Source organism: Equus asinus, chromosome 2, assembly GCF_041296235.1.
Source record: "Equus asinus isolate D_3611 breed Donkey chromosome 2, EquAss-T2T_v2, whole genome shotgun sequence".
NCBI lineage: Eukaryota > Metazoa > Chordata > Mammalia > Perissodactyla > Equidae > Equus > Equus asinus.
The window spans coordinates 186,773,168-186,789,192 of NC_091791.1; the positions used below are offsets into that span (position 1 = coordinate 186,773,168).

Sequence of the window (16,025 nt, forward strand, 5' to 3'; positions counted from 1 at the left end):
AGAGGAAAAGTTAACAACCTTACTATAATATTAACATATTTAGAAAGACATATTAAATACCTCCAGGAATTGCTATAAGACTTACAGAAGCAAACGCTGTAGCAAAAGAATGTCTTATCCCACATTTGGTATATTTATTTTAGGAATAGTTTGGCTGGAAATATCAGAAAATCTAATTAACAGCGGCTTATAAATCAATATTGTTCATTTTTCTTATAAAACAAGACGAAGAAAGGCACTTCTTGGTTTTGTTTCAGCTGCTCAAAGACTAAGACCCCTTGAATCTTTCTCTTGGCATCTAGTCCATTATTAATCTTTCACATGTGCTCTGTAAAACAGGAATATGGGTGCGAGTTTCTATAAATGTGACTTTTTAATCATGTTGTTCAATTCCTTCATAGTTTGCTAATTATCTACCCGTCTCTTCGTTCCTGAGAAACAGAAATGACACCGAACTCTTTTTCAATAATGCATTATTTCATCCAAAGTTGCCTAATTTGGGAGTTTGGTTTGGGAGTCTGCCTGTAATTACTCTTGTAAAGAGTATATAGCGGCTGGATTTTGTACTCCAGTTATCATATATGTTGTCCAAACTGGGACTCTCTATCTTAACGAAAAATTTTTCTTTTATTTATCTTTACTGCTTTCCTTTCACTGATAAAAATAGAGAATGGTATTCTATATTCCGTATTTTTATTCCTTCAAAATGTTTCTTTGTTTCTTTTTCCTCTCCTTTACTCCTCTGGATTGATTTCCTTTATTCTATTCTTTTTTCTTTTTTTTACCTTTTTCATAGTTATCTATGAGTATTTTTAACTTGTGTTTTTAATCTGACAAAGCCAACTCAATCAAAATTCATATTTTCCTGGTAAACAGTGCAATTATAGTTAGCTCAAATAGAAGTTAGCTGCTGTTACAGAGATTAAAAAAATTTTTAAACATAACCATTCAGACACGTGGGATCACATCTGAGTGGTTAAAATGATGCTCTGCCACACACGTTTCCCAACTTTATGGGATCACAGAAGAACATGCCTCAGGGTCAGCAGTAACGGGAGCTTTCCTAGTGCACATCCTCATCTCTGAAACAGCTTCTTCTGAGAGATTTCTGTCATTTATAACACCATCAACAAATATACACAGCTGAATACACATAAATGCAAACACAAATATAGCATGATGAACAGATGTGCAGTTAAAGAAAAGACACAGAGAGTTCCACTTGGGGCTTCCCAGTTTGGAAATTTTTTTTATAAACCACAGCTTCCCTGTTTGCCTTCTCATTCTTTGTCTTCCTCTGCTCACCTCTTTCTGTGCATAGCCTCTTGATTTCATTCCCCAACACCTGAACTCAAGCCCCATCACATTATACTAATTTTCACACACACACACGCACACAGACACTACATCACACCGAAGGATTTAATGAGTTAGTAACTATCCTGAAAATTTGGTAGTCTACTTAGTCATAAAATATTAACATTGGATAATATTTGGTGAAAGTAAAAAAGCAGATCATTGAGCTAATTTCACATTTTCATAATTGTTTAGTAATTTTATTCTGTGTTAATGTGATGGTCCATCTGAGCAGCAGGGCTTGAAATATCTTATTTTGTATAACACGGAAGCTTAATTCCAGAATGTCTTCAAAATACAGTTGACTGCTTTTATCACTCTGTACAGCTGTAAAATTGTTTTAAGGTGGGTTCAAGAAGAATACAAAAATGTCTCAGTTTTCATTATTTCAAACTCTTTCTTTTGGAGGGTGATCCTGGGGGAGGAAGATAGGCTGGGAGCTAACATCTCTTGCCAATCTTTTTGTTTGAGGAAGATTTTCGCTGAGCTCACATCTGTGCCCATCTTCCTCTATTTTTTATGTGGGACTCTGCCACAGCATGGTTTGATGGGCAATGTGTAGGTTCATGCCCGGGATCCCACCCACGAACCCCAGACGCTGAAGCGGAGCATGCAAACTTAACTCCTGTGCCACCAGGCCAGCCCCACAAACTCTGTTTTTTTAAAGATTTCTAAGTAAAGTGAAAGTGTTGTGATCAAATGGTATTATACATTTGTACTTCTTAAATTCTGATACTAGAAAGTAACCTCTAAGAATCTCCAGAATAACAAATTATTTTACAGAGGTTAAGATCGCAAGTTATTGATATAAGCCTCTATTACTTTAGAATAAATGCTCTACCTGACACGGTCAATTATATTTCTTTAGCAAAAAATACACACATATATATTTATGTCTATATGTATACATGCACATACATATATGTCTATAATAATATAAAAATTAAGTATCTTGGGTAGTTCTTGACTTAAGCAAAATAAGAATATGATTCTGAGATTTTGCTTACACATATTTTTAATCTGAGTTCAATTTGCTTATGTTAGCAGAAAAGCTTGCTTTCGTGATATTCAAAGTGAAGAAAGATGTATCATTTGGTCTTAAGCATAACATTCATCCCCAAGGTTAGAGGAAAAGGTAATTGTGGGTCCTTGAATTTCTGCTCTGAATATATAAAATGTCATTCACAGAATTACGTGGTGTGGCACGATACTTAAATACTTCTGTCAATGGTCAATATTTTCCTAATTATTGTAAAGAAGTGATAATCTATTAAAAGTGTGAAAATTACCTTAAATTTTGTTATTTAAGAAGTATGGGGTAGTCCACAGGAATTAATATGTCTTTTACTTTTTCTACTATAATTAATCGACTTTTAAGATCATGAATTAGTCTCTGGATATCAATTGTTTCAATCTATTTGTAAGTGGACAATTGCTAGACATTAAAATATTTGGTTTTTCATACTAAAACATTACAATTTTTATACATTGGTAAAAATCTGCTTAACTATATATTGTGTCTGGGAGAAAATATTAGTATGTAAATAGCACAAAACTCCACTACAAGTTAAGGTCATTATATCAAGCAATTTTTTAACTTTCACAATTTAGAAGACTTCTGCAGAGTCACACAACAGAGATTGGCTGTAGTAATAATGACACAAAGTTACTGGTAAATGCAGGAAAGGTTCATACAAACTTTAGGATAAACCATATGTATCAAAGGACTGGCTAGCTCCTTGAACATTTCTGTGAAATGTCTACAAAACATGCAGTGCCTCTTTATTAGGCAAACTAATAGACAGGTGTTTACTTTGGCACCATAACATAATTCTGTGAGGTGATTAGCTATGAGTGCTAATAACCCTTAGAATTGTTTTAAAGTAAATCCAACTAGTAAAAGCCTTTGGCTAAAATGAGACCTATTATATGCTCCCAAGCAATAATGTTTAGAATTTTGCTCCAACACTAGTGAAAAATACAAGCTGTATGTGATGTCCTCAAACTTCATCACGTGAACTGTGCCAAGATATTTTTCCTTAAATGAAAATCTGATTACCCTAACTGCTCAATCTAAAATATTTTAATCTCTCCATCAATCAACAGGATAAAATCCAAATGCATTAGCGATCTTTGAGACTGTTCATGGTCTGACTGCACCTGATACCCAGGCCCTCATAACAGCGCCTCCATGCCAGTTGCATTGAACAGGCCTCCAACTGCATGATGAGCCCGATGCCTGTAAAAGTGGCATATTATGTCCTCTCTTTCAGATTCTTCTTCCAATACTCATTTCTATGCTGGAATACTTGAACAGTGTTCAGAGTTCAGCTGAAACCCTACTCTTTCTAGACATCTTCCCCGTATCCTAAACTTTGGTTACTTTCCTGCAACATGAATATTTTATGATAACGGTGCTGGCCAAATGCACTGTTGAGCTCTAAATTTGTGAATTTACTGTGGTAAACATTTTATATACATTATTGCAATTAATAATCACAAAGTTCTCATTTACAGATGATGAAATTCGGGCTTAGGGAGAATATAGAGATCAAACTGACTCAACTAACGTGATTCAATCGATGCTTGAATTAGACGTATCTGAAGTCAAATCTCTGTGCTAAAACCATTGCCTGGCTGTGGGGCACACACAGTGCTGCACACACTTAATGGAAACATCTCTCTACTCACATGTTTCTCACATCGTACTGCTTTAAGGCACAGTTTGTTCATACTTGTTTTCACAGATTCTGGAAAATAGTATATACTTAATAGATAAGAAACGTTTGATACTTTTATTGTCATTATTTCAATCTAAGCAAAAAGGTATTTTGTATTTATGTATTGTTATGCTATATTTTTTTTCACATAAATACATCAGCAAGAGTACTGCGTCCAAAGACAAATATATGAACCACCATAAAAACTACAGCTTGGACTCCCGGGATGATGGCTGATTAAACTGCGTCTTCCACTTCCCTTATTGGAAGTTACCCAAAAAAAGCAAAAATAAAAAATGATAATAATCATGATCTTAATAATATACACTCCATTTTCAGGAACTCTAAGAGAAAAGTATGATCTTAAGATGTCAAAACTCGCAAGTGCAGCTGAAGCTAAAGCCGTGACAGTAGGAAGAAGTGGAGAGAAGATGCACAGTGAGAGATCTAGTTGATGAAAAAGCTCAACAGGAGCAGAATTAAATATTTACCAACAAAAATGGAAAGCTCTGTCTGGCTATTGTTTACAAACCTCTATCAGATAAACTATCCACCAAGGACAAAGGCTGGAACAAAGACAGAAAAGAATGATGTCTTTTAGAACATTTGAGAATTACCCACAAAGCTAGGACATGATTGACCAAGGAAGTTGAAGAGATAAAACATATTGTGTCAAACCCAACACTGTGCCAAGCTTTTCTCCTCTAGCTATTTCAAAGACTGCTGCCTAGAAGCTAAGAAGCTGAGCACAAAGCCGTGGCTAACATGCTGGAAGCTGGATAGAGATTTTGGTGGTCTTAGGGAGCTAGAGAGACAAAAATCAGAACTGAGAGATCTCAAGACATGTAGGGACTTTTGAGGCCAATATCATGGGAAGACAGGAAGCAAGGAGAAGTGATCTTGACATTCAGTGTCAGTTTTCCCCTTGAGACATCTGACTACTCACAAGCAGCTGGCAAACTGCTGAGAAGCCAAGCAGAGCTTTTGACCGTCTTCTAGAGAGCGGTGGCAGAATTTGGATTTTTAAGGTACCTGAAAGAGTGTGTCAATGACTCTGGCAAAAACCGGGCTTTCACCTCAGAATCCTCAAGTACTATGCTACAGGAGTAATGGTTGAGTAGCTTTCATAAAGACTGAAACTTAGCTCTAAATCAGCTCAAATCTCATGCTAAGTTTATTTATCTTCCCTTACTCTCAATGCCTAATGTAGAAAAACAATACACAGTGTAGGAAGATAACACCAAGCAGAGCATCTATGATTTTTAATACAGAATGTCTAGCATTCAATAATAAATTATAAAGTATACATGGAGGCAGGAACAAGAGATATGAATAGAAATAAAACTACAGGTGATATAGATAATGAGGTTTTTAGACATGGACTTTAAAATAATTGTGACTAATATGTTCCGTAGGATAGATGACAAGATTTTTCTATTTCATCTGGCAACTGAAATATAACATATCAAGTGGAAATTATGGCACTAAGAAAATATTTTTCAAAATAAGAATTTAATAAATGGGTGTAATAAGCAAATGAGACTCAGAAGAAAGAGTTAATAAACTATTTGAAATGTAAGTCATTGCCAGATCAAATCAGGAAAAGAAAAATCGATAAAATACAGGAAAAAGGAAAAGAATCATATGAGGCAAAATTTTTAAAATTTCCCATAGAGACAGTAGAAGCCTCAGAAGAATAGGTGAAAGAGAATGGGAGGAAAGCAATTCTTGAAGAGATAATGACCAAGGATGATGAGGATAAGGGCTTCACATGGCTCAGTAACACAAACTTCCAAGACTGACCTTGCTAATGATACTGTTAAGTGGCTGTTCTATCAACAGAAGAGATCAACACCGAGCCCTGATATGGCACCATTCTCTTGGGAGATCTTCATCAGGCCTATTTTATCACAGAGCGGACTAAAATTCCTCCTCATGTGGATGGACACATATTCTGGATATGGATTTGTCTTCCCTCCCTGTATTGCTCCTGCCAACATTATCCATCATCCTGGTATCTGCCCTACCAATACCATCTGACAAGGAGCTCATTCACAACAAAATGATTAAAGCAATTAGCCCTTGGTCTTATTAAAATATGGCTTACTGAAAACTCTGGTATGTTGCCAGATGGGAGAAAATACCCTTAAAGGATAGAGTTCCCTCTTACAGGACAGAGTATACGCTTCAAATCAGAGACCATTACGTAGTGATATCTCCGCCACAGCCAGAATATGTGGGTTCACGGGTCAAGGAGTGGAAGGAGAAGTGGCTCTTCACTATTAAACTCAATTCCTCACAGAATTTTTGCCTCCCATCCAAGCAAAATTGAACTCTCATGGTTTGGGGTCATTAATCCCTGAGATGGTAATGCTTTAACAAGATGAGACTACCACCTGGCCTTTTGTGTTTCCTATGCCACTAAACCAACAGGCAGAAACAGGGGTTATTCTAAAGGTCAAGTGATTAATCCCAGCTATCAAGGGAAATTGGGTTGCTCCTATACAATGAGAGCAGAAAGGACTATTTCTGAAACTCAAAACTTCCAAGAAAACTTTTAGTACTTCCATAGCCTAGAGTTAATGGAAACCTACAGTTAAAAAAAAAAAAAAAGAAAAGAAATGTTGAGGATTCAGAGGCTTTGGGTCACTCTCTCAAGTAAGCAAACTGACCATCTGAGGTTCTGGCTGAGAGGAGAGAAGTATCAAATGGGTATTTGAGTAGAAGGAAGCCATAGATGTCAGTTACAGCCTGCGACCAATTACAAAACAAGGACTATAGTCGCTTAGCATAGTTTCTCTTTGCTTATTATATGTTTGTGTTTATTTGTCTGTACTAACCACTGTATTTTTCTGTTTCCTTCTTCCTTTTTTTAATATAGAAGTTGGAGGTTTAGTCTTTAGGGAACCCAATATTCATTGGGATTGCAGTGAATTTGACGCAAGATTAATTTAGAGTGTAATGGCTACAATGACTATTGGGATTGTGAACTTCCTCATTTGGGAGCTATAGTGAGAACTTCTTCACTTGTTAGAAGGAAAGCTGTATCTTATTGTGGAAATACAAAACTATTTTATTAATGTGTAGAAGTTCAAAAGTATGTAGAAATGTACATACAAAAGCTGGGTATCCAAATAGGTGGACAGTGTCATTTATCAGTTTTTTGATTCTCAACTCCAAATGCACCTTTCATTGTTTGCTTTGAAAAAATATGGAGCTATAAATGTTCCTACTTTGCTAGCTGGCACAATGTTCAATTTTGTCAACAGAGGGCACCGAGGGACAAGGACAGAGGACGAGATTTCTCTCCCTTGTTTCTGTGTGCTCCTCTCATCAGGCAGTGAGTAGTTTTCTTTTGTTTTGTTTTCTTCAGCAACCTGCAACCAGGAGAATGTAGCACCTTACAAAAGGCAGCTTCCCCCAGCACCCACTAAGACAGCCTCGTAACAGAGTGGCAGAGCCCTTCTCCATGCTGACATCTCTTGGTCTACCCTATTCAGGTAATTTGGTGGCTAGTGTCACTGGGTGGGGTACTTCCCTGTGAAAAGCTTCCCCAGGTCCTTTCTTAGGCAGCTTTGCAGCAAAGTGCCACCATGAGGATGCCTGGCTCAACAGCTATTCCTAATAATCCAGAGGGAAATTTTCCAATGAATCCTACCAACATAGAACCTCAGGAAACATCTTTCCTATCCCTTGAGCTGTGGCTGTGCCCTCTAACTAGACCTGTATTTTCGTTCTGGAGTCTGTTTGTGAGCTCTTTCTCACTCCTGGGGGTAGTGGCTGCTGCTTACATCTGCTACTTTGTATTCTTTAGACTTCTCTTTTCCTCTTAGCAGCCAGTGCCCCACTACTCCAGTCTTTTGCTGATAATACCTCTGGTACGTTGAATTATGGCCCCTGAAGAGAGCCACATTCTAGTCCCTGCAACCTGTGATTATGTTACCTTATTCAAAACTCATTATCTGAGTGAAATGGGACTCAGCAGATGTGATTAAGTTAAGATTCTTGAGAGGGAGAAATTATCCTGGATTATCTAGGTGGATCCTAAACATAATCACAAGTAGCCTATGAGAGGTAAACAAAAGGATATTTGACTACAGATGAGGATAAGATAGTGGGACCAGGGAACAGAGATTGGGGTGACCCAGTCACAAATCAAGGAATGCTGACAACCTCTAGAAGCTAAAAGAGGCGAAGAATGGGCTCTCTTCTGGAACCTCCAGAAGGAACCAACCCTGCCAGTAACTTGACTTTAGTCCAGTGAAATTGCATTCTGCTTCCCAGAACTTTAAGAGAATATATTTCTTTTGTTAGAGGCACTAAGTTTGTGACAATATGTTTCAGAAGCAATAGAAATCTAATATAATACTTTATATTAAACGTTTCTATTCGAATACTGTGTGGTCTCCGTTGCCTAACAGGACTCTGACTGATACACTCCTGCATGAATGTAACATGTTCCTGATCCTTCTCCTTGACAGGGATGGGAAAGAATGCAATTTACACATCAATGACTGCATATTGTGTATTGAAACTGTTAATCTGTTCTTCAGAAATGCCACATCTGGCTTGGAAGCTCCAGTGAGAGATACTTCTAAACTGATTTTGTGGCATACACTCTATATGGCAACATCCTTTTGGCTTTTGTAGGTTATGGACAGGTGAATTAAATGGGGTTATGATGGGACTACCATGCCTGTCTCCCTCAAAGATGGCACTGTTCTCTGCCATACCCCTGGGCTGTGACATTTTATTTGATTTACTATCTTGGTTAGAGTGAAGATCAAAATCAGAAGCTGCCATTTGACTTTCTCCACTAAAATAGTTCTTATCCCACATGCCAAGGACAGATATGAAGTTTTTGCTAACTAACAAGTATGTAAACTCTAATTTTACATTTTAAGAACAGGGGAAATGACCACTGTGTGGGTCTATGATCTCTACCAAGGCTCCAATTACCTGTTAGAGTCCATTTCACATATCCCTACTCTACTGGGGGGCGGCACACAACAATACATGATATCATGATAATACATGATAAAAATTCAGATCCCTGGGTATTAATGTTGACTCAAATCCTGTCTTGAATTCTCAGAATGTCTGGATATTCCCACTTGGCCAGATATGGTTACCTAAATAAATAGCCATTAAAGAATTGGAGATATAACCGTATACAAGGGCTTTCATATTGTAAATAAGGCTACTTCTTCAAAGGTTTACAGAACCGTAAACTGGTTAAACCACAAAAACCAAGTATGGGATGAAAACTTCAATGGTATAACTGTCCTAAGCTGGCTGATCATCCATTCTTGACTTCTTTTTATTCTGTAAATTAAATAATAGCCCTGTTGGGTGCCAATCTATTCTTTTCCTAAATTCATCATGTCTATTAACAATCTCCATAATTGTCTTACATCAGGCTTGTCTGGCTGCCATTTTGAACTTGAAATTCATTACAATAATTGCTCCTTCATACCCTCTGATGACTGAGCACCATGTCTTGACCTCTATTACTTCAGCATCCTGTTATCTCCATTACAAAAAGGGAGTCCAGTTGTACAATAGCACTTCTGATCATTAGCCCTGGCCTACACAGGGCAGTTACTACTGAGATTCTCATTGCTCCTGGTGCCCCTCACTAGCATATTCCTTTTCTCTTTGATGAATAGAGTCCTCTGTGCCCTTCCGTAGGACATTTTCCAATGGTAGTTTCCAGCTCTAAGTAATGTCTTCAGACTAATGTGCCTGAGTATCTAAGCCTTGTGATCTCTTACTCAATTCTCTGCTACTGCAGTTCTGGCATTTCTACATCTTTTAACGTGGGCCACCTTTCTTGCTTCACTTCTTCCTTCTCTTCCTGCCTCTTCCTTTTCATTTAGTGAGGACCATTATAGGATTCTCCAGAGAAACAGAACCAATAGGCGATTTATTTACATAGCTGTTTTTTTTATTTATTATAGGGAATTTATTATAGGGAATCACACTATTATGGAGATTGAGAAGTCTCAAGAGCTCTGTAGCCAGCAAGCTGGAAACCAGGAGAGCTGATGGTGTATTTCTAGTCTGAGTCGGAAGGCCTCAGAAACAGGAGAACTGGTGTAAATTCCAGTCTGAGTCCAAAAGCAGAAAAAGACCCATGTCCCAGCTCAGAGACAGTTGGGCAATGAGAGAGAATGAATTCTTCCTTCCTAAGCCTTATTGTTTTATTCAGGCCTTGGATGGATTGGATGAGGCCCATCCACACTGGGGGTGGAAGGTGCCAGCTGCTTTACTCAGGCTACTGAGTAAATGTTAATTAATAAATGTTAATTAACAAATGTTAATCTCATCCAGAAACACCCTCACAGACACCCAGAAAAATGTTTAACCAAATATCTGGGTACCTCATAGCCCAGACACGTAAAATTTACCTTCACAACAGTGTTTTCTGAGGATGCTGCTGAAGCACTAAATCGTGTGTCACAGGGGAGCACTTCCACGCTATTAAATATTCTCTGACTCAACTTCATATTCCACCTCTCTTGACTGAGCACCTTAGTCCCATGCATACTCTCTCAGCTCCTATTGGCTGATCCTGCAGCTACTTCAAAATTTATAGTTCCTTTCTTCTCTTAGCAAGCAGAAATCTTCCATAGTAGTGTTATGTTATGACCTAGCTTAAAAATTGACCGTTTGGCAGCTGGGAGATGGGAATTTAGACTAGGTTCTTAGGGAAGTGCATATTTTTCTTACAAGGAATAAGCTGCGGCATCATCTTCAAGCATGGAGGGCTAGCCTGTAAAAAGGAGGGAGAGAGATTTGTGCAGAGAGATCTTCAGAGAGATCTGGAGTTTTGAAGTGACTAAATGCATTGACTCATATTTCTGTATCCCACATCTCAGAAGCCCATTCTTCCCAGTCCAGGCCAGACTTCACTCCAGGAAATTTCCAAGACTGAGACTAGGAACTTCTGTGGTTCTCTGATACCGTTATAATTAATCCTAGTGCCAGAGTCTTAGCTTTTTTGGTCCTCTAACTGTAAGAGAGAAATTTTTTATATGCTTCTAAGTAGAGCCTCTGTCATACTTCTTAAATCGGTGAGTAATCACCCTCAGCCTCTCATCCGCTTTTTCCAATGCACCATTACAACCAGCATCAGCCACCAAATTCCTAAATACTTATTTTTACTTCCAAACTACTCCCAAAATGGTGAGATACAGCTCCACCAGTTTTTTCTACCCATCAATATCTCCCCTTGGTCCACCTCCAGTGAAAGTTCTAACCATTGCACCACTACAACTTTCTTGGTGCTATCAGTACTCCACCAACACCAGTTATGTGGTCTTTATTGACAGCTGATCAGCAGGTGATCCCATACTAAAATCTAAAATAAAATTTAAAGTCTTCTTCCAAGGATCATTCATGGCACCAACTGGTAATAGATTGGGATTTCTGGGGAAGAAGTTCTGAGATAAAACCTTCATGCAAGTGGGGGCATCGGGTAATAAGAGACTGAGAGAATCAGGATAGTCAGAGGTAGAAATTGAACTGGGAAGCCACTGCAACATAGGCCTTATTCAATCTCACGGAGAGCTCTGGCTGGTCTATCCACTCAGAGTTGTCCCTGATGTGAGATAACGGACACAGGCATTTGTATACTCCATATCAGCCAGCCATTGGGTGTAGGCTTCCCGTGGAGAAAGGATACTTCATTAAAAAGGATATTAAAATTAAACATGAAAAGGTTCTCAACTTTATTGGTCATAGGGTAGAACGCAATTAAACTTATAATGAGATAGCAGTACACGCTACAAGAATGCCTAAAATTAAAAAGGCTGAGACACCAAATGTTTTCAAGGATGTGAGCAATTAAGAAATCTTATTCACAGCAGATGTGAAGTAAATTTGTACAACTACTTTGAAATATTATTTGGCAATATCTACTAAAGTTGGATGAACGCATAGGGAATGACTCAACAGTTCTAGTCTAAAATATATACCTGATAGAACTGTTCTCATATATTTACCAAAAGACATATAAAAGAATTTGCCAGCTACACTATTTATAACAGCACCAAATTTCAAGGAATCCTAAAACCATTCCTCATTTGAATGGATAAATAGATGTTGGTACATTCATATTAATGAATATCTGGTTTAGATAAGTGAGAATCAATGATCTACAACCACACAAACAACATGGATGATTCACACAAACTTTATGTTGAACAAAATAAGTCAGACATCAACGTGTGCATAATGTATAATTCCACTTATATGAAATACAAATAAATCTATGCTGTTAGAATATGTAAAAGAACTATGAGCACTTTTTAAAGATGTGAAAAGATGTACAAATAAAAGTTAAAGTGACGTTTTCCATCTACCAAAAATCTCAAAGTTTGATAATACCTTGTATTATACAGGAAATGTATTATTGAAAAAATGTAAATTGGCGCCAACCTTCAAGAAGGAGATTTGCCCATAATGTATGGAAATATTTTATTTAGGTCAACATGCATAAGTATCACCTAAGGTGCTCATTTAATACAAATTCCAGAGTCCCACCTCTGGAAATTTGAATTCAGTAGGTTTGAGGTGGAAAGTAAGAATTTTCATTTCTAGCAACCTCCCAGATGTTACTAATATTGCCTCTTTGCAAACTACGCTTTAATAAATACTGCCTCAGGCTCAATTTCACTTATAAGAATTTATCCTATAGATATGCCCTTATGAATGATGTTTGTATCAGGGAAAAATTACACATGTTGAAGAAATCATACTTTTAAAAATGTCTTGTTTGAATGGGAAATAAAATCACAATCACAAAGTTTGAAAACATTAAAACATTATGAAAGACTGTGTATTGAAAACTTCCTCATACTGATCTCCACTAACTGTAGAGCCGCTAATCTCCCCACACACCCCTCAGCACAGCAAGTAACCTTCGGAATTAATTTCTTCTGTCTTTTTTCATATAGTTTTTTTTTTTAATTTTTTTTTTTAAAGATTTTATTTTTTCCTTTTTCTCCCCAAAGCCCCCCGGTACATAGTTGTATATTCTTCGTTGTGGGTCCTTCTAGTTGTGGTATGTGGGACGCTGGCTCAGTGTGGTTTGACGAGCAGTGTCATGTCTGCGCCCAGGATTCGAACCAACGAAACACTGGGCCGCCTGCAGCGGAGCGCGCAAACTTAACCACTCGGCCACTGGGCCAGCCCCCATATAGTTTATTTTTAATGAGAGCAAATATAAAAATATTTTCTTTTAATCCCTTTTATTAAGCAAATTTATGGACATTACAGAGAGTGGTTACCTGATTTATTTTAAACCTTATGAGTGTTTATATTTCCTCTCCAAAATATAAACTTTCCTAAAGGAGTGATTATTGTAATTTTCATAATTATTCCCTGACACTTCAAAATGTACCACAAATTTGTCAAAGTCAGCACGCTTTTTTTACTCAGTTGCCAGATATTATTTGTTGCTATTTGGTATCATCTACTACAGAAAAATAAATCTTTCAAGTTTATCACCCAGAGTTAGTTTCTAGTAGGATTTGAGTTCATTCTAGTCAATGAGAAGTATTCACAAGATATAGAAAATGGAAGAAACCATTGTTCTCCTAAGCACCTAAAACAAGGACATGGGTTTCAGCAAATGGACAATGAGAGCTTGTACCCAGAATCCTCAGGTTCTACAGGACCACTTTGGAATTACAGGCAACTGAGACAAGTGGCGGCCTGCCTGCAAGCATTGCTCTTCCATTCCCTTCAAAATTCCTGACTTAAGCTTCTCCAGTCTTCTAACAAGTATTAAACTATCATTTTCCTCCCCTAACTCACTTACTCTAAGTGACTTCTGTTTCTTGACTGAACCCTGAATGATTCCTGGAAATACTCAGATGCCATCTGTCTTTGTTCTACAAAATTAGAAGGAATTTTCAATTTCCACTCCAATGTTCTCCATCATTTGTCTCCCTGTGTTATATCGTTACTCCTACATAGCACAATGTGTGTGTCAGTGTGTGTGAGAGAAAGAAAAGGAGTTAAATATAAGATGAAATTTTGCATTGTCAAAAGTCACGCACGAGTAATTCTACAAAAGCTCAAGGAGTTTTTACCCCTGTGATCTCACTACTCTCACAGCTCTGGCAGGATAAAGGTGAGTGTGTTTTGCACTAGGTATTGTCAAGCTTTGGACTTGTCACATTATTCAAATCAGACAATAAGAATTACTAATGGGTTTCATGGAAGAATAGAACTTTAGAGAAAGATTATTTTTCAACCAGATAGTCTTTCCATTCTAATAAATTACACAATAGCCTCATGGCATGCGATAGCAGCAAGCTTTACCAGGGAACTGAGATAAACACGGTAGTACCTGGAGAAATGACAAATTATTATCTTGAAGTAAGAATGCAATTAATTGTATCCTTTATGCATTTATGCTACTCTTGAGCCTCTCTAGATGTGTGAGATAAACTTGAATTAATTTTATTAAAAAAGCATTGGATACTTATTTCTAAAAATATTAAGTCATTCTTTCTATCTCACCATGAATATGCATTTTATATCTAGGAGTCTTGTTAAGGTCAATGGGAATATGACCCATTTCAACCAACACAAATCAGGTAAGTATAAATAGCCATTAAAAATAAATAGTATTCAAAGGAAAAATTTTAATTTATATTCATTTAGTTAAAATCTTAAAAAAATTTTGGAGCCCATATTACCTGAGTCCTCCAGAATACTGTAGTCGTCATTTCATTAATATTTAAGGTCAGTATCTTCAGTCCTTTTAGGACAGCCACGTGTGACAGAGAGTGACTTTTTACCTTGCATACACAGGTTCTCAGAAAACTTATGGTTCTCCGAAAACTTATGGTTCTCCCAGAACTGTTATGTTCTATATTCTGTTTCCACAGAGTGCCACATCTCTGTTTTGGTCTCGCTTCTTATAAATGCATCATTTCCCCCAGGAGTTGTACCTCTTTTCTCCCTCTTCTACTTTATTTAAGCAATAAATTCAATTATGTTTGTTATTCCTGTTTGGAGAAACTCTGGAGGATTAGAGCATTGCATAGTACAGTCTTACTCATCCATGCTTTAAAAGTGTTCACCACAAAGACCTTCCAGCTGGCTGTGTACATCTTACTTCTGTGCCACTCTCTCTCTTTCTTGTTCCTTGTCTCTCACTGACTTTCTTTTTATCCCTCCACCCCCAAATACCTCAAAAGATCCTTCTCTGTTTCTCTTTCATGCAGTACGTCTTGAACTCTCACTAATTTCATGTCTAAAAGAGTGTCCATTTCTTCCCTAAGCCCCAAACTATTTCTTAGCCTATCAGAACATTGCAAAGCCATTAAGATGCTCTCCTTAACAAATCAAAATCTACTCGGGATATTTTCCGTTAGTATTAAGAGATTTTAATTTCTAGCCTTTTATCACTCCATCCCCAAGTGAACTATAAGGAAAAGCATCAACCACTCACTCACCAGAGGAAATTCCTAAGCTATCTGGAAAATTTATTCTCTGCCTTGTTGAATGTAGGACTGATCCTAAGCAAGGTTATTTAGGGTAATCAATTCTATTCCAAAGGTCTTCAAATGTTAACTTATCACAAATGTCTTCACCGTTTTTCTTTCATTGCAGAACTTGAAATTTGTATCATGACTGTTATTTCTCCTGAAGGCACTATATAAAATACAAAATGTACCCTATGAGAGCTTGTGCTTAACCTACTATCACTTTCCAAACGAAAGCATCTCAAGACCCACCAGAAAGGAAGGAGAAATGAAGGGGATGCTGCGCATCTTAAAATACACTGACTCTGTTTATATAGACGCATGCAGGTCATTTAGGGAGAAAGCGTGACTGTGATTGCATACAGCCTGGACACTCGCCCGTACGAGTGTTGACCATCTGCAGACAGCAGGGGAAACACCAAGCAAATCAACAGACATCCATCTA

General features: G+C 37.4%; 1 pseudogene; it reads left to right on the forward strand.

Moving 5' to 3' along the window:
- LOC106834040 (mitochondrial transcription rescue factor 1-like) overlaps window positions 1-16,025 on the forward strand; it is an 85,512-nt pseudogene that overhangs the window by 10,730 nt on the left and 58,757 nt on the right.